This window comes from Mauremys mutica, chromosome 21 (assembly GCF_020497125.1).
Source record: "Mauremys mutica isolate MM-2020 ecotype Southern chromosome 21, ASM2049712v1, whole genome shotgun sequence".
NCBI classification, from domain to species: Eukaryota; Metazoa; Chordata; order Testudines; family Geoemydidae; genus Mauremys; species Mauremys mutica.
Window position 1 is genome coordinate 418636 of NC_059092.1, and position 27124 is coordinate 445759.

Genomic DNA, 27124 nt, shown 5'->3' on the forward strand with positions numbered 1-27124 from the left:
CTAAGGACTGTACATTTTCTGTGATTCAGTTAAAACGTGATCCTTTTGTATTGCATGGTGTGGGATTGTTAGCTGCACTACACAGATCAATCCCTGAACAGTCTTTGGAAATGTATGAAACAGCTTCCAAACTTAAACCAGGTCCATGGGAGCTTTTCTTCTAAATCAATTACACTGTCAGTGGTATGTTTATTCTGACAACTCCATGTTTCCTGCACGTTGGGCCAGCACTGACTTCCTGAATGGTACACAGGGGCTGATGAAAAAATACCTTTATAATGATTAAACAGAAACCACCACCTGTATAAGATCAAGCAGACAAAAAAGTGCAGAATAAAATCCTCTTGTGGTCTAGCCACCAAACCATAAGCTAGCAATACCTATAGGTACATAGCTGGATCCCCTTGAAAGACACAGTACTAAATTGTTTTCCATTACATTGAGTTCGAGTGCAATGTGTAAGGATATGATTTTGTCATGGATTCCATGATTTTAACAAACCTCCATGACTTCCAGGTTGGTCAGACAGGTCCGCCCTCCCCCACTTCCACACAGCAGTAGGGCTCTGGCAGTCAACCTCAGGCATCAGGGCTGGGGCTTCTGTGATTTATAGTTTATTGCCAACATCCTGCACATGAATTTTAATAAAAGTCCCTGTGCCAAAATCTTAATCTTAGCAATGTGTATATCCAGGTGTAACACACTGCTGGGATACCCAGAGCTGTGAGCCACTGTGTTACTTCTCTGACTCAGCAAGAGCAAGTTTTGCTGGAGATCAGATTAGATGTCAGCTCACTGCTACACCAACCTGTCTTCCTCACCAGCAAACTCCTCAAGGCTCTCCCTGCCCAAACCTTGCCTGACAAGTAACAGAGAACTCCAGCCCACAAGCATCTCAGAGAAGTTTCTTTGCAATGTACACAGCGGATACACAGAATATACTAAGTTGGCTGCTCTCTTAAAACAGGCAGTATATCACAGCTCATTAGTTTAACTGGGGTGAAAACACCCTTCCCTTCAAACATGGCACTGAATTTCTTAATAAACATGTTTTACTTTATATAAACAAAGGAGTATGGATTATGTGAGCAAATAAAAGTGAACAGTAGAGATGCTTATAAGCAAATAAAAGTTTTTTTAAAAAAATTGATCTAGCCAGATAAAGTCTTTGTTCAAGATGGTTTCTTTTACCTAGTCTCCTTTCCAGCTTTTTATTGGCCAACACCCAGCAGAGAAGAATAAAGTTCTGTTCCTTATATCCACCCATTTGATGATGATTCCCAGTTTACAGTTACATTTTGGAATCTATCAGTTAGCCAGCTTTTAATACATTTCATGTGTGGCTTTTAGTGCACTGGATGAGTTATCACATGTTGTGATGAGCACATGTAGGATCCCTGGGTCTTAGGCCTGGTCTACACTGGGGGGGGGGGGGATGTAAGATAGGCAACTTCAGTTACGAGAATAGCATAGCTGAAGTCAACGTATCTTATTTCGACTTCCCTCCCATCCTCACGGCGCGGGTGAGGTGGGCAGCAGGTGTTTGAAGGCCAGAAGATTTCTTTCAGGATGGGGTTGTAATTATTTAATGATACCCTGTATAGGTTCCAAGTGTGAGTTGGTAGGTGACAACTACAGGTACATGCTTAGACAGGGCCGGCTCCAGACCCCAGCGCGCCAAGTGCGCGCTTGGGGCAGCATTTTGCCGGGAGGGCAGCAGACGGTTCCGGCGGACCTTCCGCAGTCATGCCTGCGGGAGGTCCACCGGAGCCGCGGGACCAGCGGAACCTCCGCAGGCTCGTCTGCAAGAGGTCCCCCGGAGCTGCGGGACCGGTGACCAGCAGTGCGCCCCCTGCGGCGTGCCGCCATGCTTGGGGCGGCCAAATTCCTAGAGCCGCCCCTGTGCTTAGAGGAGGTTTTATTTCCATATTGATGTAAGTTCTCTCAGGGTATGTGTGTGGCCGGTTCCATGATGTGATCTACTTCTCTGGTGGAGGATCAAGTAACATCAATTTCCTTCAAACAATGGAACCCACTATATACAAGAAACCCACACATTAGCCCACCTATCTTCTCAGATCCTATAACCACCTCCAACACCAAGAAATCTGTTATCTATAGCCAGGCACTCAGATACCACAGAATATGCTCTGAGGAAAAAGTCTGGGATATACACCTTAACGCTCTTAAAAATGCCTTTACCAAACAAGGACACTCCACTACTATATTAATAAAAACAACTTCTACCATTTCTCCTAAATCTATATAAAGGTATAATTGCCAATTACATTTATAACCTTGAAGTAAGTTTACAGCAGTAAAAGAAATTATTTAAGGTCATATTCTGGTCCCTTTGAAGTCACTGAGAGTATTGCCATTGATTCTGATGCGACAGGCATTTGGTCCTTATAGTAGTGCAGATTATCAATGTTCCCAGCAGAATTACTGGATAGTCTCAGCAAAAAAACAAAACAAAGAAACAACCACCACCACCACCACCACCACACATATTTGTTTACAATTGCTATGAAATTAGCAAATGTAAATGCTGTACAATCACATTAAAATGTGACTGTATATCTGTTAGTTTTGGGAAAGAAATGCTAGCTACTATGAGTTATCACAAGATTCCTCAATAGTATCTGAGCAGCCAGAACCTCATAATTCAGAAGCATCTGGATCAAGTATTTAGAACCCAAGACACCTCCATTATCCCAAAATAAGTAGAGGTTAAAGCAAACAATTCCTGAATGTCATTCAGCATCTTGTCCATTACATACAGAGGTTTTGGAATCTAAGACCCTCTTAGCCCTTTGAGGAAACCAGTTGGAACCAAACATTACTTCCCTCTGATTAAGAGACTACTAGATTTTTTTTTACCCTTCTCAGCAGGGAGTTAAATTGGATACGGTTGTGCAACTGGGCTGGGTGTAATTCCCCCGTACTTACTGAGAGTTCCGCTGGGTGTAATTCCCCCGTACTTACTGAGAGTTCCTTAGCACTATCCTACCTTTCTCTCGAGAGAGAGAGCAGAGCAGTCAAAAGGGTTTAGTACAGGTAAACCATTCATAGATTTTAAGGCTAGAAGAGGCCATTAGATCATCTAGTCTGACTACCTGTATAACAAAAGCCATATAATTTCACCAAGTTATCCCTGTATTGAGTCTAATAACTATTATGCGACTAAAGCATATCTTTCTTAAAGGCATGCAATCTTGACTTGACATCAAGAGATGGGGGAATTTGCCACTTCCATTAGTAATTTGTTCCAAATGTTTAAATCACACTCACTGTTAAAAACTCAAATTAGAAATAAGGCACAAATTTGTCTGGCTTTAACTTCTAAACCATTGATTCTTGTTATGCTTTTCTCCAGTAGATTAAAGTGCCTTTAGTACTGGGTATTTTCCTCCTTTTGACTGTACTTCTACACCATGATCTTGATCTTTTTGTTATTCTAAACATATTGAGCTCTTTAGGTTTCCCATTGTAAGGCATTTTTCCAGCTTGTGAATCATTAGGGTGCAGAGAATGGACAATTATTTTTCAAACCTTTTTTAAAAGGTAGAGACCAGAACTGTATGCAGCATTGCAGTGTCGGCCTCACCAATGCATCCTATAGAGGTAGAATCACCTCCCAATTCCTACTCCCCCATTTACTCATCCAAGGATTGCAGCCATACATCCCCTTCTAACCTGTCTCACTGATGTGCCTCCACCCTGACTGGAGGGACAATTTAGAGAAGGGATTCCATGGCCTATTCTGTCTTTGACCTCTGCGCTAAGACTGCCGAGGTTGATGATTGCAGTGGTAGTGTCTGTGCAAATAGGATCAAACTGTAAGAGACCAAACCACTGTCAGGGAGGTAATGATTTTCAGTCAATACTGAACCAAGCCAGATTTGGAGGTATAATTTTACAGACTCCTAAAGAACAGAAAATTCTACCAAGAAACTGATTACACACCCGTGGAGTCTCTCCACACAAAAACAATTTCACTCATCCAGCAGGCTGATTTTAGTTCCTGAGATTAATAATAGCACCTGCAAGATTGGCCTCATTTTGCATCCAAAGTTCATGGTTCTGATCAGGGAAATTGGTTAGTACATTCAAGCATCAAAATCAGCACATAAGTGTTTATCAAACAATGGCTAGATGATATTTGTGCATTGTTTGTTTACATTAGCTAGCAGTTTACCTGGGGTTATGAGTTCACTGTTGGTTATCTGTTCCAGTCCTCTTACTCAAGAGCTTTGGCAAATATTTACTTGACAGAAAATACTGTACCATTACTTTTTTCTAAGAAAATGCACTCAATCCCTAGAGAAAAACACTATCTACTCACATGTTCCACTCTGGATTCTAGACAGAGTTTTATTGGGGAGAGCAGAAAGTGGCTCAGACATGAGAACAATCTCATGCTGACCTAGGTATAGGGACTTATTAGAAAGGGAGTCAGGGGAAAGGAAATACATGCAGAGCCACCCAGAGGATTCAGAGGGCCTAGGGCAAAGAAATTTCAGGGCCCCCATCCATAAAAAAAAAGTTGCAATACTAGAGAATACTATATTCTCGTGGGGGTCTGGAGCAAATTGCCCCACTTGCCCCCCGGTGACCCTGAATACATGTTTGGACACTTTCGTTTATTTCTGTTAGTGGCTGAAATTCTCCTCTGAACTTCTGTGAAGCAGTGTATAGAGTATATTGCAGCCTGAAAAACAACTGCATAAACATTGAGATTGGTCACCTTAGTATGGACCACAGGTGTGTACATAAGGCAACCAATTTGGTCAGACTATCAAAAGCAAGAAATCATTGTGAACATAAAACTGCAGTGGAAAGAATTCACTCTTTGGTACCCTGGGTCAGCACTGAGGCCATGGCTTTGCAGTGTCCTAATTAATCAATGTTATGTAATGCAAATTGTTTTGGCACTGTTTGTGCAAAGCTTTGAAGATATAAAACCCTGCACACGTATGTACTGTTATTCCATTTGTTTACTTATGGCCTGGAGCAAGTGATGCTGGTTGAGTGGCAAAGTTTGCTAATGCCTTAAGTGACGTGTCCTCAAGAAGGGTAGTAACCTATGAAGTGGCTGCTGGATTTTAAAATAAGTGAAAAGTAAAGTGATGAATTTTGGTTTTAAAAATCCTAAGGCACCATATACACTTCTGAGTAAAAGGAAACTGCCTACATCTTGGTCAGTAACATTCAGGTACCTGTAACATGAAGATGCACTGTTCAGTTGTAGTTGTGAGTGCCGGAAGGATTCTAGGCTGCATAAGAAGAGCTATTATGAACAAGGTAATGGAAACTATTATCCTCTTGAACAGGGACAAGGTGAGGTTCATGTTCAGTTGTTCAGGCCATAGTCAAGAAGTCCACTCATCACCTCCTCTGTCTGCCCCCAACTGGAATCCCACCTTGCTCCAGCTCTTCCACCTGACCAAATGAAGGTCCGACTCCCTTCTCTCTGCTGAAGGAGCTTGCATTGAGCTCCTGCTCATTTTAAGAACTATGTTTTAAGCTACTGTTGCAGCAGGATCACAGGCCTGAGTTTTCACCATAGGAAGGTGGGGAGGGTCTATTTGATCTTTAGAGTGATTATTAAATTTTGATTATATTGAGTAAAAAAGTCAGTAATAAAGAAACAATATTACAAAAAGTGCTCTTCCTGCAGAAGGTTCTGGGACAGGTTTTCATACCCTGTCAGCTCAGTCATATGTAATTAACAAGGCCCAGATCTTACGTCGATTTATTCAGTGAATTAGGAGGGGATGGACATCTTATTTATGTCTCTCTCCATGCCTGGGCAGCAATTCACCTAGACCCACAAGATAACAAACTATCATTATCTAAATGCAGACTTGTATCTGTAAGAAAAGAAGTCTCACCGGATCAGCCATTTTTACTCTATTGGGTGGAATCTATGCCTTTAGCAATCCATTTGCTCCTGGGTCTCATGACAGTCTATAACCAAATACACCTATTTTGACAGCATTGTGTCCATTGAGCAGATGTACAGACCTTTATCCTTAGGGGCAAAAATTAGATACCTGATGCCATTGTCTGCCACTCAACAGCAGCCAGATTGTTGCCAAAGAGCTCTCTGAAAGAGGAGGAAAGATAGACACAAAGCACATGCCAGCTAAGTCAGAAGCCCTCAGAAGAGCTCCTGTGGAAGACACTTTGGGGAGAGAGTAGTTCAAATCTGCCCTAGAAAGTAGCGTAGCTGGGTGAAGGTGCATTAATCTAAGTGGTTAAAAACTGTAGTCTCATAGTGGTAAAGACCAAGGAGACTTCGCACGTATTTGTCCTTCCTGATGAGCTCTGAAGCTAGAGATAAGCACATGGGATGGCTCTTCAATTTATATCCAGCCATGAGAAAGAAGAAAACTGGCCGAACAGGTTATTGTTATGAGCTTAATTCTAGAATGTGTCAGAAACCAGAACTGTGCAAGGCTGACCATCTGCAGTGATGTGTCCAGTCTATTCCCAACAACCACCCTCTGTGCAGTTCAGACTGGCATCGTTACTGAAGGATCTTTCCATAGAAGAACATTAGGATGCCTGGGAGAGATTTTCTGCTCTCTCCAGTAGGTGGATGGGACGAGGAAGGAGAGATGCATGAAAACAGAAACCTTGATATCAGTTTATTTATTAATCTAAGAGTCTGCAGTTAACACTCCCTCATTAGGCCAAATGGTTTCTGTGTCCAGATTTCAGACAGACAGACAATCTGAAAGTTAAACATCTCTAATTTTACAATCTCCCAACTGTATTCAGCATTAAATAAGATGAACCCAACAAATGTAACGGATACAGTCATCTTAGGAGAATTTGCTGACATGATTTCCACTGACTGTCCTGGTAGAAGGCTTTCCTGTGAAGCATCTCTCACTAAAAAGAGTTTGAGCCAGATCCTTGGGTCCAGCCAAAATGCACACAATACAATCCAGGAGTGATAGAAAGGTGGCCCATTGCTCACTTGTGCTTCCCCAAACCTGAACCAGCTCTGTGCTAGTCTCCTCTTCTCTGAATCTAGCTGCTGAAGGACCCTAGGGGCCAAACCATAGTCCATGATGAGCTGGGCAAGCTCCTCTACCTAATCTGTGGCTCTCTGTGCCAGAAGCAGGGAGAAGGGTCACATAGGAACCACTGTGCTATCTCCATCAACTGGAGAGCACTTGCACTGAGGTGATGATCCTCATGTGTACAGTTACATTGGGTTTATGGCCAGTTGACAGCGACGTCTTCACAAAGCGGCCACATGCCACATCTGCCTGTCTCTAATAGAGAAGTAATTGTTAGAGATGGCAGATAGACATCTCTGTGCTTTATGGCTACTCTCTCTTGTCACTGCACACTTTGGGACAGGGAAGGGCCAACATCCCCTGCCTCATCTATCATAAAGATGTTCTTTACTAATGGACGAGACAAAGTTAAACACAGGAGACGTGGACTTTCAGGTTTTTCCTGATGACTGGTGTATAGGAGAGGAGGGAGCAGTCTGAGCCCTGCAATTAAATCAAGTGCTATTGCATCCCATCCTATAATAGGATATAGATGATAATCTGAGCAGAAATGCATATTGCACTGAGTCAGAAATACAGGGGAATGCTGGGTTTTGAAGGAGATAATTAGGCCCAGGAATCTGGTGGTTTCTTATTTCTATGTTAGAAACGGGGTAGGGACAGTACTTCCTATAGGTTTCTTTGGTTAATAGGCTATTAATTGAGATTCCACTTCTGTTTAAAAATGTTTGGGCTTAGGTAAACAGTAAACTGCATGAGCTCCCACACATAGTCATGCCCCATGTGGCCAGTCAGCACCTCAATCTGACATGTTTCACCCTGTGCAGTACTACATCTTTCCTCCACCTACCATACTGCTTCTCAAAAACCCACTACCATGTGTACCACCACTTTCCTGCTCCGTGCCACACTTCACTAACCAATTCTGTGAACTCAGCTCCCTGTGCCGTATCACACCGCCCCTGCCTACAGCCACATGGGGTACCACCTCTCTGTGACATACTTCATATTCAGTTAGGTGATCTGAGAGGACTGGCTTACAGGCTATAAGACATCTGACAGCGATCTCTTTAATCTAGCCAACGAGAGCCAATGTCTGGAAACTAGACAAATTCATACTGAAAATGAGCCATAAGTCTTTAACAGTGAGGGTAATTAACCCCTGGAACAGTTTATCAAGGGTGCGATGGAGTCTCTGACTCTTGAAGTTTGTAAATCAAGATTGAATGTCTTTCTAAAACTATATGCTCAAGATCAACCTGAAGTTAATGGGCTGGATACAGGAACCACTGAGTGAGATTATCTGGCCTGTATTATATGGGAGATCAGAGTAGATGATTGCAATACAGTAGTCCCTTTTGGCCTTAAAACAAAAAAACCTCTATGGATTTAAGACACCACTGCTGTTTTAGAGGTTGCTAAATCTCCTGCCATTTGCAATATTGTCACCAGCTCCAGTCTTCCACCTCTTCTCATTAAAAGCCTTCCCAAGAACTCACCTTCTGAGATGCCTTGACAGATGAGTTAACAGACACTACCTTACATCTATACCGTGCTGTTCTTTGTATACATAATAAAGAACTGAAACAATGATAGGTCCATGCTTGTACTGTTCATGTAATTGTATGGCTGTGACCCTTGTCCTTCCTCCCCACATTCCCTCCATACTATTTATCACCTCTACTTGATTTGGCATGTCTACTATTTAGATTGCAAACTCTGTAGGACAAAGATCATGTCTGTCCCCTATACACTTTTTGGGTATCATAATAATTTGACATTCTCTACCTCAGAGAGCTCCACAGCCTGCCTTGTACATTCCCACATCTTTATACATCAACTCCTCAAGCCACCCACTCATGGTGGCGCACTGCACCAAAGTGTCAAACATTAGATCTTTGCTTGGTTGATTTGTTCAGAGCTTCTCCCTCCAAAAGCTCACAGGGAACATCAGCCTAGAAGATGTGCTGCTTTGAGAGAGAACTGTCCTTTTGTGCCCTTTGTGCTAAAGCAAAACAGACAGTAAATTAAGTTGGATTTCCCTTATGTGAGATCTTCAGAGTGGTTATGGAACTGGGTATGAATTAAAGAACATGCTTTCCTTGAACACTGTAGTACTTACATAAAACACTGTATGGCAGTATGCTCCCATCGCATTTACTGGATTCTGTTAGCGCCCTCTAAGGATTAATTTACATGCAGCAATTTTGTTTTCAATCCCCAAACTTTGCCTATGTAGTCAATACTTGAAGGGGCTGATCAGTTAATCCTCGTCTAGATCTTGTGTTCCAATTAGTCTGATGACCATCTCAATTTTTCTCTCAGTGGGAAATAAAGGGTGCTCACCCTCAGATGCTGAATGAAGCTAAATGGGGGTCACTTAGTGGACATCAAGCAATTGCATGGAAGTCGAATGACTGCACTGAAGCAAAGCCTAGCCAACTGGACACCAATCTAATGCAATGCAGCGGGCTCTTGCTGCCCAGAACCAGGGCCGGCTCCAGGCACCAGTGCTCCAAGCATGTGCTTGGGGCAGCACTTTCTTTTTTTGCTTGGGGCGCAAAAAGCCAGGAGCCGGCCCTGAGCGGAGGTGAGCTGAGGCGGTGCGGGGAGGGCCGCAGGAAGTAACCGGGGGCAGGGGAGGAACAGGAACCGCCTCCCCCCCAAGCTCACCTCTGCTCCACTGCTGCCTGCTCCCCCGAGCGCACGGCTGCTCCACTTCTCCCCCCTCCCTCTCAGGCTTGCCACGCGAATCAGCTGTTTTGCGGCAAGCCTGGGAGGGAGGAAGGGGGAGAAGCAGAGCAGGCAGAGTGGAGGTGAGCTGAGGCAGTGCGGGGCATGGGCAGGGCCGCAGGAAGTAACCCTGGGGGGCAGAGGAACCGCCCCCCCATCTCACCTCCGCCTCCTCCCCCAAGCGTGCCGCCTGGGGCAGGGGAAATGTAGCACACCCGGGGGAGGAAGGGGGCCTGGGGATTTGGGGAAGGGGTTGGAATGGGGCAGGGAAGGGGTGGAGTTGGGGCAGGGCACCAGAAATTTTTTTTGCTTGGGGCAGCAAAAAACGTGGAGCCGGCCCTGCCCAGAACCCAAGTGCCTGCACAGGAGCCAGGACAAGTTTGGCATGTTTTCCTCAACAATTGCTTTCTAGAGGTTGAGGAGGGGCTGGCATTTTACCTCAGATGAGTCAGCACAGGCCAGAACAGTCACTAGTGTTTCATGTACTGCATACTGAGTAATAACACGAGGATTCCATATTTCTAAAACTCATAGAATCATAGAATCTCAGGGTTGGAAGGAACCTCAGGAGGTCACCTAGTCCAACCCCCTGCTCAAAGCAGGACCAGACTGACTGCTTACAGAGATAACTATTTAAAGAGAGGCTGCAGCTACGGCTAGCATTCATACCATGTGGAAACAGACCGACTTCTTGGTGCCGCTTACAAACCCTTCTCTCCTGCAACCTGTGCTCCTCCTTCCAAGTTCTATACAGGTTGCTACCTCTTTCCTTTTAAGAATTATTGTTGTGTCTTTTGTGCAAGTGTTGTATGACTTACTAGTAACACCGGGCCCCAGCATGCAACTCATCCTAGGCGCACAGCCTTCAAACAAGTCTCCCATTTCTGGTCTGTATTATTGCTGTTGGTGGGGAACTTGCCCTTGTTTCTCTGCTTACTCTTAGCAGTGAGATATTTGCTAGAATGACCCCCGGCTGTGGAAAAACATAGGAGAATGTTCAGTTTTTTTCTGTCGAATGCTGCACCATGACCCTTGCAGAGTGTGTATGCTCCCCCGCCCCATGGAGTAATCCCCCCGCTAACACTCACTGTGCTTTGGTGTTTGCAGAGATGTGTGCCTGACTAGGGTCAGTGAGAAAGTGATTGCAATGTTGCAAAACGTGTATTTAACTGAAGTGTTACAATGCTGTGCATGAATTTAACAATCCCGCTTCTGTGCATTGTCCCCTGTGCTTCACCAGATGTGGCCTTCAGGAACACCCCACAAATCCTGGCAGAGCATCCCTGCCAGATAAGAAAGCGCCCGAAATGCAGCAAGGAAGGCATGTTTGGGAGGTACTGCAGTCCCCAGTGCAGAAAAAAAGGAATGTAATGAGTGCTCAGAAGCCAAACGGCAGGACATAAAAGAGAATTAAGCGTTTGTTAAGAAGGCAACTGAGAGGATGATTAAAATAATGGAGGAGCAAATGCAGATGCTGAAGTCCTTAATAGTGCCACAGACTGAGCGGCTCCAATCCCGACCTCCCCTGCAGCACATTCAGAACTCTTTTACATGCACCCCGCCCAAACTCTGCCCACACATTCCTTTCCACTTTCCGGGAGTTCTTGGTTTCCCCTTCACTTCATCCCCTTGGACAACTTTCACGATAGCTGAACCTACACACTGCTGTGAAAGTCTCTCCTTCCCTGGTTCCACCTTTCCCATCAGGCATCTGTGTGTTTGTGCATGCTGTTTCTTGTTCAATAAAAGCAAAGTTCTTTAATGGTGAATCACCTTTATTTCCCCCCCCCCTACAAATTGAGATTGCAGGCACTACCAATACACACACACACTATCATCAGAGTCTTACAGGAACATTAGGCCCAAAACGACACCATTGCGTCCTAGGAAAACTAGCACCTCTGTCCGAGATATACATTACAGGTGCTCATTGTCAAAGTGCTGCCTCAAAACCTCTGATTCAAAATGCGCCCCCTCTGGGCTTCTCCGGCAGCCCTGATAGCTGGCTGCTCAAAATCAGCGGCCAAGCAGTCTGCCTCAGCACTCCACCCCTGAGCAAACCTTTCATTTTTTAGCTTTGCAGAGATTATGCAACATACAGCATGCGGCTATGACTATAGGAATATTATCCTCATTAAGGTCTAGCCTGCCATAAAGATATCGCGAGCGCACCTTTAATCTGCCAAAGACACATTCAACTGTCATCCTGCACCTACTGAGCCTGTTGTTGATCTGCTCCTTACTGCTGTCCAGGTGTCCCATGTAAGGTTTCATGAGCCACAGCTGTAAGAGATACACCAGGTCTCCCAGGATCACTATGAACATTTCAACATGCCCCCCTGTAATCTTCTGGTCTGGAAAGAAAGTCCCCGCTTGCAGCTTTCTGGTGTTCTTGAAGATGTGTGCATCATGCACCTTCCCAGACCACCCCGCATTGATGTCAGTAAGATGCCCTCGGTGATCCACAAGCACCTGCAACACCATGGAGAAGTGCCCCTTCCTATTATGTACTCTGTTGCAAGGTGATCTGGTGCCAAAATTGGAATGTGTGTGCCATCTATCACCCCTGCACAGTTAGAGAGCCCCATTTCTGCAAAGCCATCCATTATTTCACACACATTTCCCAGAGTCACAGTCCTTCATAGCAGGAGGATGCAATTTATTGCCCTACATATTTGCATTAATGCAGCCCCAACCGTGGACTTCCCCACTTCAAATAGATTCACGACCGACCCGTAGCAGTCTGGCGTTGCGAGCTTCCACACAGCTATTGCCATGTGCTTCTTACCAAGAGGGCAACTCTCATTCTGGCGTCCTTGTGCCACAGGTCTAGGGCGAGCTCCGCACATAGTTCCAGGAAGGTGGCTTTCTGCATTTGAAAGTTCTGTTGCCACTGCTCTTCATCCTACACCTACATGACGATACGATCCCACCATTCAGTGCTTATTTCCCCAGCCCCAAAGTGACGGTCCACCATCTGCAGCTGTTCCATGAATGCCAAAAGCAATCTAAAGTTGCTCCTATCCATATCACACAGCATGTCAAGCAACTGGGAGTCTTCTTTAGTTAGGAACTTCATGATTAATTGCACTGCCATCTGCGATGTCTTAATGACAGTTATCAGAGCATAGGAGAGCAGTGCAGGAACCATCCCTTCCCCACAAAGATGCCAGGGTGCACAGCAGAGAATGGCTGTTGCAAAAATGCTGTGAAAGAAAGCTGGAAGTCCATGGACTGCTGGGACACAAAACAATGCATCATGGGACATTTAGCCAGGTCCCAAGATGCACTGCGATCCGCTCCGCCTTCTCACAACACTTAGCAACAGAAGCAGGGCCACCCAGAGGGGGTGGGGGGGGGGCAAGTGGGGCAATTTGCCCCAGGCCCCAGGCCCAGCAGGGGCCCCCACGAGAGTTTTTCGGGGCCCCTGGAGCGGGGTCCTTCACTCGCTCCGGGGGCCCCGGAAAACTCTTGCGGGGCCCGGGCCCCCGGAGCTTCTTCGCTCCCGGTCTTCGCTGGCCGGGGGTCCTTCCTCTCCGGGACAGAAGGACCCCCCCGCCGCCGAATTACCGCTGAAGCGGGACCCGCCGCCGGAGTGCAGCCGGGTCTTCGGCGGTAATTCGACGGCAGGAGGGTCCTTCAGTTCCGGGACCCGCCGCCAAAGTGCCCCGAAGACCCGCGGTGGGGGCTGCACTTCGGCGGCGGGTCCCACTTTGGCGGTAATTCGGCGGAGGGGGGTCCCTGTCGTGGGTCTTTGGGGCACATTGGTGGCGGGTCCCAGAACGGAAGGACCCCCCGCCTCCGACTTACCGCAGAAGCAGGGCCCCCCCACCGCTGAAGACCCCGGGCCCCCAGAATCCTCTAGGCGGCCCTGAACAGAAGGTGTGTCGAGCTGGCCTGTGGGATAGGTACCCACAGTGCAATGCTCACACTGTCAATGATGGTACCCCCACTGTGAACACAATCTGCCAACAGAAGGAGCAAGTGTAAACATGAGATTCTGATTTTTATTATGTTGACTTTTGGGTGTCACCATCACTTTTGTCGACAAAAATTGATAGTGTAGACATAGCTTGAGTGTTGTGTGTGCGTGAGAGAGAAAGATATAGGTGTCTAAGCATCTGATTTTTCAACAGTTATGCAGCATAAAGCCAAAGCAAGTGGGGAACATAATGCAGTATTTTAGCAATATTCATATTCTGAAAGCAAATGGAAGAGAGATACTGTAATAGGCCAGTTTTGGTATGGAGACTGTCTAGACACTGCACGGTGGCTCATTTTACAATACACAATATGCCCATTTCAGAAAAGGATTAATAGCCATTCTATTTGTGAATATCCCAGTTCACCAGTAAATCGGATTTTTAAATTACCTGGAGATGCTAAGCTCCAGATGAGAGTACCCAGCATGCTTTCTGGAGTATAAATATTATATTTCCACTGGTAGTTTGGGCAGCAGGGAAGTGATGAATATACATCTCAGTAAGTCAAGTAAAACTACTCAGCATTAGGCAGATGTGGAAAGAAATCTACCCACCACAACCAAATTAAGTCTCATCCTGATCTCTTATAGTTGGAGACTTGCTTAAATCTTGATGCATGAGGCTTAATGTACCTTTCAAATGTTTGTAATATTATGATATTGGATATTCTTGTTATCCATATGAATGCCCAGGTCCTCTTTGAATATCACAAAATTCTTGGCTTCAGCAATTTCCTGTGGCAGTGAGTTCCATAGTCTAATTGTGAAAAAGTATTTCCTTTTATCAATTTTGAATTTGCCACATTACATGAAAATAATGTCCCATTGTGTTATGAAACAGAAAACAAACTCCTTCATCTAACATCTCTGTACCATTCATTCATTTTTATACAGTCATGTCTGCTTCATAGGGCAGGTGTACACTTACCAGTAGATCAGCACTGCTGCAATCAATGCAGAGAGTGTCAAGTTAGCGGGTCTGGTAAAGACATGCTAAAAATTGATGGGAGAGCACTCTCCCAATGATTTGTGTACTCCACCTCCCTGAGAAGCATAGGGAGACATTCTCCTGTCAACGCAACACAGCATAGCCACCACTGTAAGTGGACCTAACTACGTCGACTTCAGTTACATTATTCACATAACTGAAGTTGCATAAGTTAGATCGATTTATTGTGGGAGTGTAGACCAGCCCATAGAGTCACAAACTCAAGAGTTCAGATGATCTGCCGGCCCCTTGTGGCATTAGTGTGATCTATATATCACAGGCCATCAATACCACCCACCACTCTCAAATTCAATTCACCAACCAAAATATTATAGCACACAGGAAATTAAAGTGTTACATGCCACAGATAAAGAATAGGAGGGGCCGATGTGCACCAGAACCTGAGGCCCTGCAAGGACAGAGAATTCATTGTGAGAGATACCCAGATGATCCCAACAAGTGACCCACACCACATGCTGCAGAAGGTGAAACCCTCCCCAAGGTTCCTATCAATCTGACCTGGAGGCATTTCTTCCCAACCCTACATATGGCTGTCTGTTAGACAAGTGGTTCTCAACTTGCGGCTCAATCAGCACACAGCTGTGGCCCATGTGACATCCTCAGGGCCCTACAGGTAGTTATTTTTTATTTTAATTTTTTTAAGAGAGCGAGCGTGAGAGAGAGCATGTGTGGGGGGGGGGGGGAGGGGTGGATGTAGCCCACATAACCCAGAGAGCTGCATATGCGACCCACACTGGTAAATAGGTTGAGAACCCACTGAGTTAGACCCTGAGCATAAGAGAAAATTTTCAGAGCCAGCTCAGAACATCAGCTCACTAGCCATGCCATCTCTGATGCTTCAGAGGAAGGACACAAAATAAACAAAAATAAATAAATCCAGAATTCATGAGGGGAGGGAGGGAATCCCCTGCAAGTGAGCAACTGAAGTCATGAAGCAGGAAGTTTTACAAATTTAAGACATAAACCAAGAGGTATCCCCAGGGCTGCCTAACTCTGCTCCCTACAATCACAAGCAATCCTGTCATACAATCCCTTCATAGTGTGAAGTATCCCAATTCCACACACACACACACCCCCCATACAAGAGATCTTCCCGGCAGGCCCCTAATCGTTCGTTCACCTTCTCTGAATTCCCTCTAATTCTGCAATATCCTTTTTGGTGCCCAATACTACAAACAATTTTACAGATGAAACTGTACCATTGATTTAGATAATGGCATGATAATATATTATGCATTATTCTCCATTCCATTTCTCATGCATTCTAGCATCTTGTTTGCTTTTCTTGACTGGAGCTTATATTGAGCAGATCTTTTAATTGAACAGTCTAAAATAGTGTCTCAGTCCCTTTCCTGAACCGATTGATTTATATTAAGGAGAGTTAACTGCCTAATCTGCCTAGGAGCTTTTGAAAATCCCACTCACCAGGGGCGGCTCCAGGCACCAGTGCAGCAAGCGCATTCCTGGGGCCGCAAGCCGGGGGTGGCATGCCGGTCGCCATGAGGGCGGCAGTCAGGCAGCCTTCAGTGGCGTTTCTGTGGGAGGTCTGCCGGTCCTGTGGGTTTGGCAGCAATTTGACGACAGGTACGCTGAAGGTGCGGGACCAGCAGATCACCTGCAGAGCCTCCGTCGCCAAAGGCTGCCTGACTGCCGTGCTTGGGGCAGCAAAAAACAGAGAGCAGCCTCTGCCACTCACTACCTATCTGCATCTTTAGAAATCCTTTGAAAATCTGGCCCCTAGTGACTCTTTAAAATTATCAATTTGCTCAAACAACTCTTCTTTTGACACCCCAATCTCCATTACTGCCTCATCTTTATTACCAGAAAAGGGCAGGTCTGGGGAAGGAATTTCTCCAACCATCTCTGGGGTGACTGATGGAAAGAGGTCATTTAGATTCAGCAGGCCGGCTGCCTTCTAAGATATATTTAGAAAATCTCCTCCCCCACCCCCTTTAACTATTTGCTGAGGGGACAGAATTATGTCTTCATTGAACAGGTAAAGCCTGGCAGCAGCACTCACATTGTGGGTGAGGCACACTGGCCAAGAACAATACTGAGTGTGACCAAGGAGTTCAGCATGCAGCCAATCTGGGCCACTCTGTTACGTTCAACAGTAAGTGTGCCACTGTGTGCCAATAAGGGAGATTTTTATGTAATTTAAATTCCTAGATAGGAATTAAGTAAGACCAGGAGCTAATTTCATGTAGTCCGTGCGAGAGCTTTTGCCTTCCCATACTGCAGGTAGAGAGTAGAAGCTTAGACACCTCAGCCACTTGGGGAAATTAGGTACATTTACATGGTTTGAAACAAGATGCTTATTGTCTTTATCACTTCCTTGTATCTAGAGCTGGGTAAAATGTTTTAACTAAAACTTTTTGACAAAAAAGCAGTTTGGGTGACATTGACATGTTTTGCAAATTCGTGTTAGTTTACTGACTTGTGTGGGAAGAATGGTTTAGTTTGTTCAGTTTTAAAAATGAAGTTGTTTCAATTTTATTTTTTTCAAAATTGAACATTTAAACACCTTAATTCAAAGCTAAAATTTTTTGGGGATCAAACAATGTTTAGTTAGACTAAACTGAAGTTGGGGCCAACAGCCAGGGCCCCAGTCCAGGAGTGGGGTAGTGCTCCCTCAGGTTGCCAGGTGTCCAGTTTTCAACCAGAAAGCCTAGTCAAAAAGGGATCCTCGTGGCTCCAGTCAGCTGTTAAAAGTCCAAGTGGCAGGGCTGGCAGGCTCCCTACCTGGCTCCATGTGGCTCCTAGAAACTGCAACATATCCCTTGGGCTTCTAGGTGCAACCAATGGGAGCTGCAGGGGCAGCACTTGCAGGCAAAGGCACCACTCACAGCTCCCTGGCCTATCCACCTAGGAGCCAAGGGACATGTCACCGCACCCAAATTCCTTCCTGGAGCCTACACCCCATCCACACAGACCCCCGCATCCACAATGCCCTGCCCAAGCCCCCTTCCACATGGAAAAAATGTAATCTGTCTAATCTTTGGGAGACTTTAAGGACACTGGAGAGCCATGGCACTGACCGTTCTGGTCAAAAGATGATCCTAGAGTTGCTTCCTATTAACACCATATTTGTATATAACATTTCTTAAAATATATATGTATATTTTAAATATGGTTTGTTCCATCTCCCATTCATCTTAATAATGGGGCTCTATCCAACTCAAACTTTCTTTAACCTGCTGCTTATTCACTTGTCTGTTAAGGTATCAGGCAGTGCTAGTACCACTCCACTTCCTTCTCCAAACACACCACAGACTTAAGTTCTGAGGCACACACTCAGAGGTTAGTGTGGCTATTACGCAGTGAGTGGACACTGCAAAGTGAGAGACAGAAATAGTAAGACAACTGTGTAGTAAGTGCAGGCCCTGATAAAGGCCCAGTATGAGGCCTGAACTAAAGTAATGGTCAAGACTTTGCTAACATAAAGCAAAGTTAAGCTGTGAGCCAGAGGCAGGCCCTGCTCACAGAAGCTGGCAAGGAAAGGGCTGATACGTACCTAAAAGGTACTGAACATTCACATACTTGCACATTCCACACAGATAATAAAGAACAGGCTGGCCCATCCCAATGACAGGGGCAAAAGGGTAAAATGATGGATAGAGTTGTTTTGATCGAACCAACATGTACAAGGTAAAAGGCGGCACCTTAATCCGTAGAGAGGTTGAACCTTGCTGCGTAGAGGGGTGGCACCTCCATACGTCAGGTGTGATGTGTAACTTGTTTGTACCTGTGTATAAGAATGCATTCCTGGGGCGGTGTCTTTGTCCGGCCTAGGGGGCAGTGGAAAGTCCCGCCACTGACTGAGCCGGGTCCATTGCCAAGAGGCACTTTCGCGTAGTATGCCCTGAGTTAGGCTAAGAAACCTACAGGGAACTGCAATTGTGTCCGAGGTCACAATAAACCTAGCCGACGTGGCTTTGCATCTTACTGGACTCTGTGGTTATTGGGGGTTCTCGTCGGGTCTGCTGTGTCAGCTATCTGTGCAGAGCTGGGGCAGCACACGGAGGGAACTCACGCATGCAGCCGAGTGATATCAACAAGGAGAAAGCAGAGCACCACACCGGTACCACTCTGACAACACTGGTGACCCCGACCGCTGATCTGGTGAGTAAGCGAACCTGCCGTGGTAAGAATCGCAATCCAACATGGCAGCAAACCTCGAGCTAGGGAACCCCCTGATCCCCTCCCTTATGATCCCCACAGAGTTTGATAACTCTTGGACCCGCTGGATTGCCAGTAAAGGGGGTCCATATGAATTGAAGAATGGGGAAACATGGACTGGCATATGTAGAGCAATGGTAGAAACCAAGGCTCTGAGAAATAGTAATAAAAGTTAAAAAGCAAAACTTTTGCAACTCATGTCTATGGCAGTGACATGGCTTAGACAGCATGCTGGCCAAGCAAGTAACAGTAACAAAGAAAGAGTTAAAAGAATCAAAAGGAGCTACACAGCCCTGGAATGCTCCCACCCCCCTTGCAGGGTGGCAAACAGCCCAGAGACAACCAGTACAGGAACAGAGTGAAACACTGAAAAGAGCTGTAAGGAACCTACAAAAAATACATGTGCCGTCCCGTTATAAATATTGGTGGTAAACAGCAGGCTTCAGGTAGCTACTCTCTGCCTGAAGAATGGGGACAGAAATGGAAAAAGGTGGCCCTAGTAAAATTAAAAGATAAAACAGGGTCCACTGCATTGCAACCATCACCTTATGATAAAAGCCAGGTTCCAGTTAAACTCAAACCGGAACCTAGACTGGTGCCTGTCAGAACGGGACAAGTAAGTGCACAGAAGGAAAGAGTAGCACACAATACTCTCACTGAATTGGTAAAACAAATGAAGGAAAAAATGGAACAGTTCCCAGAGCACATTAGGAGACAGGAGCTGCGACTCGATCGCAGGGGAGTAAATAAAAAAGAATTTCAAAGTAAAAAACTGAAATTAAGTGGGTTAACACCTAGAATTGATGCATTAACACATGGAGCTGCCCAAAAACGGTTAATTGCAGCAAAAAAGGGCACTCCCACTATCCATTTGGCATGCACACAAAAGCAACAGACACTGGGGGAACAAATTCAGGTTTTACAAGAGCAGGTAACTACCCCCAATCTCCTCTCACAGCCAGGATAAGAACCAGGGGCGCAATTCCCAACTGTGCAGGTTCCCAATTGCTTTGACCCATGGAACCACACTCCGCGCTCATATCTGAAAGTATAACCTGTCTCAAATATTTGTACATACCAATTAAGTTTTGTCCTTTATATGTTTGCTCAGTTTGCTAAACTTGCTGCTGCTGCCTGTACTTTCAAATACCTTGATGGAGTTAACCTCTCTTGGCTCAGGTCTCGCTACCTTCCTAGGTTGCTCTTCCCCCCCGCCCCCTTCTGCCTCTCCTCACTTCGGCTCTCTCTCTTTTTGTTTTAAAAGTTAAAAGTTATAGTTTTTACAGAAACCTCCAAAAAATAAAGCAATTGAAAACAGAACAAAACAAGAAACAAAAAGAAAACAAGGTAAAAACTTTAAATCCAGTAAATTAATTATTTTAACCCTTCAGGAATGCAACAGCTGGAATTATTCCTAACTTTCTTGAAGATATGGGTGCCAAGCAACAGAAATGCACTCTCTGCTTATAATCCAAAGCACTAACTAATATCTGAAACATGGGCTTTTCTTATTTCCGTATAGCAGAGTTTTAAAATAATGTTAAATATAAAAGTAATGCAAAATTCCTTGTTACCAAATTATATTTGCCAAATGTATTGTAGCATACATTTGATAAAAAATATATTTAATACAGGTTTTAAATAAGGTAATAACTTATTTAAATGTTTAACCCTTTTTACTTTTTATATTTTTGGTTGTGTTATTTTGTATAGATATGAATAGAATTCTGGCGCCATTTGTTTTTAATTGTAAGTTTGTCCTGTATGTCGTGTGTGTGTGTGTTGTGTCTATGTTGTGTGTGTCATGTGACTTTTTTTAAACTATTTTTATTTTGTTGCAACAAAAGTCAATTTTATACCCTTTTAAAAATATATAAGATGTGGTGCCACACTATTTTAAAATCATGGTTGGGGCGTAATCATAGTATTATTAGCACCAATTTTTTGTGCAAGGTTCAAAAAAGGTTTCAGTTACAAATATATGTACATATATTTCGGTCTCAACAAATAATGCAATTGCAAACAAAAAGAATTCTCTTTATCAATCACAGTTTTGTTTTTTTAAGTTTTTTTTAAATTGTTATTCAAAGAAAAAATGTAAGGGAAAACCTCAACATTAAGGTAAAGATAATATTAACAAAATGTCAATTTCTTGTTTGCACTTTTAAATACAGTTATAAGAATGTCATAACCAAAATGTTTTAAAACAACAATTTATGCATAAAGCTAACCAAACAATTTTAACAGGTTTCCACCTTTGGCTCCCAAACATAGTAAAGCATCATGAAAGTATACATGCAAATACTTTGAGGGTATCTGTATTTAAAATTTATTTTGGTTTAATTTTATAGTTGGTTTAGTTTTATATGCTTTTCTTTTGTTAACGGGAAGCAATGGTTGTTAAAGTTTGTGCTTCTAAACAGTTAACAAGAGTGAAATTGGTATCACAAGCAAATTAACTCTAAAAAGCTTGTTAAAATTATGGTACTAACTCTTTTGCTGAAACAAAGTGTTCAGCAAGGAAAGTAATACACCTTCTCATGGAAGATTGTGAACATTTATTTTAGCCATTAAGTATTATATTTAGTATAAAATATTAGTAATGCACCCCAAATGAAAATGAACGTCTATACAACAACTGCAAAAGTATAGCTTGTGTTATAAAAGGCTCGGTCCCTATTACATAGTTCTTATTACATTGTAAAGAAACTAAGTTAAAACTGTGTATTAAGTTTGGGTTACTGAAAAACAAAGCAAAAAAAACTTTACTGTTAACTAACAAAAGTTGTTTAAGTTGCATCCCACAGACCAAAGATGCCAGAAAATATCACACCCTGAAGACACCAGTTCATATCTGTATATAGTGAAGAAACCCCCAAGCATCAAGAAAAGAAAAATGAAGTGTTTTATAAACAATAGACTGGTCAATTACACCTCTATCTACCATATATGGACAATTAATTTAACAATCAGCTAAAAACCACTAGCTGGACCAGGAAAACTGTCATTTAATTTCAACTTTGTTACTGTGTAAAAACAACTGTATCATCACTGTATTGCTATATTATTGCTGTACTACTGTATTATTGCTGTATTGTATAATTGCTGTACAACGTGTATAACCTTGCTAAATTGTTTAACCAACACACAGGTAAAAATCAACAAACGAATGGCAGCAAACAACATGAAGGCAAGGAAAAAAGAAATTGGTAAAGAAACTAAGTTACATAGTAACTACAAATTGGGTAAACAAATTGCCTGTTAGTACCAGCCATAATTTGGGTCAGTGACACTGCATCCTAACAGAGGCACATGTTATTCAAAACAATCTTATTCAGTGTCTGGGTACCAATATTAAATCCGGACACAGAAATATTTAATAAATTGGTTACTAACCTACTGAATGGACATCTGGAAGACAGCATCCATAAAAAACAACTGGATCTACATCAACCAATGGAACAGAGAAGCTACCCACTTCTGTTTCCTGACCAGTAAAGCTGACCAGAGGGTGACAACCAGCCTTAAGGATAACCTATAACATGAATGGACAGTACATGTAACTAATTACAATATATTTATATATAAAGGCCTCAGTGGTAGTGTCACTACTCCAAATTTTTGTTTTACTTCTCATATACATTGTGTGTCTCACACTGCTATCACAATCCCTATCCCAGTATTTTAAAACACTCAGCCTACTACTAATAATGAAAGAGATAGTCACTGAAACGGTCATTATTCATGAACATTTGCAAAAAACTTATTGGTTGATTTGTTTCCACCTGTAAAATTCTTACATTTAGATAAACATGAATTAGTAACAAGGACTAAGGAATCCCTAATGCCAATAGCCCACTTAATCCAGCAGCAAATGCGTGAAGTGGATGAGGTTCAACAAGCAGTGGAAACACCCTGGTGGGCAATCCCCGAGGATGTAACCTTACATCCAGTAGTTCGCATAGTAGTCAGTAGTAGTCAGTAGTAAGCATATTCCTAACGGGGATCCAGGCCCTAACGGTGGTGGTGTTAATAGGCATGTGCTGCTATATGTTCCATCAAACAAAGAAAGCCAAGTTGCAGGGTAGAGTGAACAAAGGAATGGAAATGGCAATCAACACTGCTGTGGTACACCCAAACAATCATGTTATGGAATAAGAAGTTAAAGCACACTAATTCACAAATTAATAACAATCATCTATAAGCTATATACCTATATATACTAATCATTACACCTATATATTACGTATGTTTTATATTACATAATATACATATTTATACTTATACATAATATGTATATTCCATATTTTACATTTTATATTTGTATGTTCTCACGAGGCCCTCAATAAAACACCAGAGAGGCTACTGACCCCCATGTATCCATGGTCCCGGGCCTAACATTCCCATGCCCAACAACATGTGTAACTTGTTTGTACCTGTGTATAAGAATGCATTCCTGGGGCGGTGTCTTTGTCCGGCCTAGGGGGCAGTGGAAAGTCCCGCCACTGACTGAGCCGGGTCCATTGCCAAGAGGCACTTTCGCGTAGTATGCCCTGAGTTAGGCTAAGAAACCTACAGGGAACTGCAATTGTGTCCGAGGTCGCAATAAACCTAGCCGATGTGGCTTTGCATCTTACTGGACTCTGTGGTTATTGGGGGTTCACGTCGGGGTCACCAGTGTTTTCACCAGTGTTGTCAGAGTGGTACCGGTGTGGTGCTCTGCTTTCTCCTTGTTGATATCACTCGGCTGCGTGCGTGAGTTCCCTCCGTGTGCTGCCCCAGCTCTGCACAGATAGCTGACACAGCAGAGCCGACGAGAACCCCCAATAACCACAGAGTCCAGTAAGATGCAAAGCCACATCGGCTAGGTTTATTGTGACTTCGGACACAATTGCATTTCCCTGTAGGTTTCTTAGCCTAACTCAGGGCATACTACGAGAAAGTGCCTCTTGGCAATGGACTCAGCTCAGCTCAGTCTGGCAGGACTTTCCACTGTCCCCTAGGCCGGACAAAGACACCGCCCCAGGAATGCATTCTTATACACAGGTACAAACAAGTTACACATCACACTTGACGTATTGAGGTGCCACCCCTCTACGCAGCAAGGTTCAACCTCTCTATGGATTAAGGTGCCGCCTTTTACCTTGTACATGTTGGTTCGATCAAAACAACTCTATCCATCATTTTTACCCTTTTGCCCGTCATTGGGATGGGCCAGCCTGTTCTTTATTATCTGTGTGGAATGTGCAAGTATGTGAATGTTCAGTACCTTTTAGGTACATATCAGCCCTTTCCTTGCCAGCTTCTGTGAGCAGGGCCTGCCTCTGGCTCACAGCTTAACTTTGCTTTATGTTAGCAAAGTCTTGACCATTACTTTAGTTCAGGCCTCAGGCCTCATACTGGGCCTTTATCGGGGCCTGCACTTACTACAAACTGAATGGAGATATTAAATTACAATCTAAAACTGGAGGAGACAGTCCACTATGGCCTAAAATCTTCCATCTCTATAAACAGTTAATTGATGAGGATGACAGTTACTCATTCTCATGTTAGCCACCTGCTCTTTTGCACGTATAGCACACTGAGTTATTGCAACGTGTACCTTAGCACTTGTAAACATCTTTAACCTTGGGAAAAGGTTTTGTCATGTAGTTTCCTAGCACCATGGAAAGATGGAATGTTTTCAGTAATAATTAACAGCTCTCTAGAGGTTAATGAACTGCACAGAGCAAACAGCCTTTCTACAAACAAATGATTGTTTTATAACTTTTCTTAAAAATCACAGAACTGATACAAAGGGGGTGGAGAAACTCTTAAGTCAAGGTTAGTAAAATATAACCATGTTGTCTCTTTATAGGCCTCAATCCTGAAAAGCCCTGCGTGCTCTAGCCCTGATCCAGCAAAGAATTTAGACACATGATTAATTTTAAGTACATGTAGTAGTTCCACTATAGTGCTCAGAACCTTCCAGGATTGAGCCCCTAAGGAGTAAGAACTGATACAGATTCATAGAAATATAGAACTGGAAGGGACCTCAAGAAGTCATCTAGTCCAGCCTCCCCTGCAGTGAGGGAGGACCAAGTACCCCTAGACCATCCCTGACATATTTGTTCTTACTTTAAGCCTGTTCTTAAAACCTTTCAAAGATGGGTTCCAAAACCACCCTTGGAAGCCTATTCCAGCGCTGAGCTACCCTCCTAGTTAGAAAGTTTTTCCTAATATCTAAACTAAATCTCCTTTGCTTCAGATTAAGCTGGTTACATCCCATCTTACCTTCAGTGGACGCATAAAGCAGTCAGTCACCATCCTCTTAATAACAGCCCTTAATACAGGGGTTCTCAAATTGGGGGTTGGGACCTCACAGGGGGTCATGAGATATCAGCCTCCACCCCAAACCCTGCTTTGCATTCAGCATTTATAATGGTGTTAAATATATTTAAAAAGTGTTTTTAATGTATTGGGGGGGGTGTCACACTCAGAGGCTTGCTATTTGAAAGAGGTGACCAGTACAAAAGTTTGAGAACTACTGCCTTAATATATGTGAAGGCATATCAGGTTTCCTCCTCAATATGTATTTTTTCCCCTCACTAAGAAACATGGCCATTTTTAACTTTTCTTCATAGGTCATGGTAGAAGGTGCCTCTGCTCTGCCCTCTAGTCTCCTGCCTCCAGGCCCCCTTCCTTCACAGGAACTCCACACAGTTGCTTGTGCAATTGCCACCCTTTTGGGAGCTGTAGGTGTATACAGACAATAACCCAAAACAAAACTCAGAGTCCTAAAAGTCTGTTTTCCAAGGCATAGCACTTACCTCAGAACCTGGCTTTGGCTTACAGCTATCCTGCTCAGAGAAGACTTCTTTGTAAACTTCCTGGGGTCAGTTCTCCCAAACAACTACTTCAGCTCTCTTGTAAGGAGACAGCTGCTTGCAGTTCCCTCCCCACATCAGGTGTCTCTGGTTAGCTCATTTAGCATGTCTGCTCCAGGCTTTAAGTCTCCTGCGGACAGCTCTCTTGCTTCCTCTTACTCCCTGTGCTCTCTCTCAGTACATTTTCTAAACCTTTTGTCCTTTAGTTGCTCTCTTCTGGACTTTCTCCAATTTGTCCAGATCTTTCTTAAAGTGTGGAGCCCAGAACTGGCCACAGTACACCAGCTGAGGCCTCACCAGTGCCAAGTACAGTGAGATGCTTACCCAGAGACAATGTGTAACTGTTGATGGAGGGGGGCATATTTTAAAGGTTCTGATGGTATGCAACAGAGTTCAGGGAAGAGCATATAAACCCTGGCAGAAATCTGGTGTGAGTGGGGGCATGTGACTGTGTTGCCTTTGCACTTACCTATTTCTTATATGCGATATTCCTGTTAATACACTTCAGAATATTAGCCTTTTTTCACAAATGCCTCACATTGTTAACTCATTCAATTTGTGATCCACTCTAACCCCCAGATCCTTTTCAGCAGTACCACACCAAGCTATTTCCCCATTTTATATTTGCCCATTTGATTTTTCTTTCTTAAGGGTAGTGCTTTGCACTTATCTTTATTGAATTTAATCTTGCAATTTCAGACCAGTTCCCCAATTTATGAAGGTTGTTTTGAATTCTAATCCTGTCCTCCAAAGTGCTAGCAATTCCCTCCCATCCCCCAGTCTCCCCTGCCATTTGGAGTCATCTGCAAATTTTATATGCCTCCTCTCCCTAGTTTAGTTAACCATTTCCTTAACAAGATGCATTTAATCAGGCCCTGCTGACTTAAATCTAACTTATCGAAATATTCTTTAACCTGGTACTTTCCCCATTTTGGCTTGTGTTCCTTCCCCCTTGTTGCTATATTAATTGTGTTAAGTATCTGGTCACCAGTAACCTTTTTAGTAAACACTGAAGCAAAATAGGTATTAAACACCTCAGTATTCTTGATGTCATCCATTATTAGCTCTGCTTTCCCACTAAATAGTGGACCTACATTTTCCTTCATCTTTCTCTTGCTCCTAATGTATTTGTAGACCCTCTTCTTATTGCTGTTTATGTCCCTTATTAGGTTTAGCTCATTTTGCTCCTCAGCCTTTGATTTTGTCCTGACATACTTGTGCCATTCTTTTTACTTATCCTTAGTAATTTATCCATGTTTCCACTTTTTGTGGGATTCCTTTTTGATTTTTGACGTGTTGTGCTGTTCTACTTCCCTTTGAA

The 27124-nt window shown here is 43.7% G+C and overlaps 1 long non-coding RNA gene across 1 annotated transcript in view; it reads right to left on the bottom strand.

Moving 5' to 3' along the window:
* LOC123354372 overlaps positions 1-26212 on the bottom strand; it is a 113299-nt gene extending 87087 nt beyond the window's left edge. The window contains exon 1 of the long non-coding RNA XR_006574742.1: positions 25747-26212. This is a non-coding gene — a long non-coding RNA (uncharacterized LOC123354372). The remainder of the gene's footprint in view (positions 1-25746) is intronic.
* Positions 26213-27124: the final 912 nt, after the last annotated feature.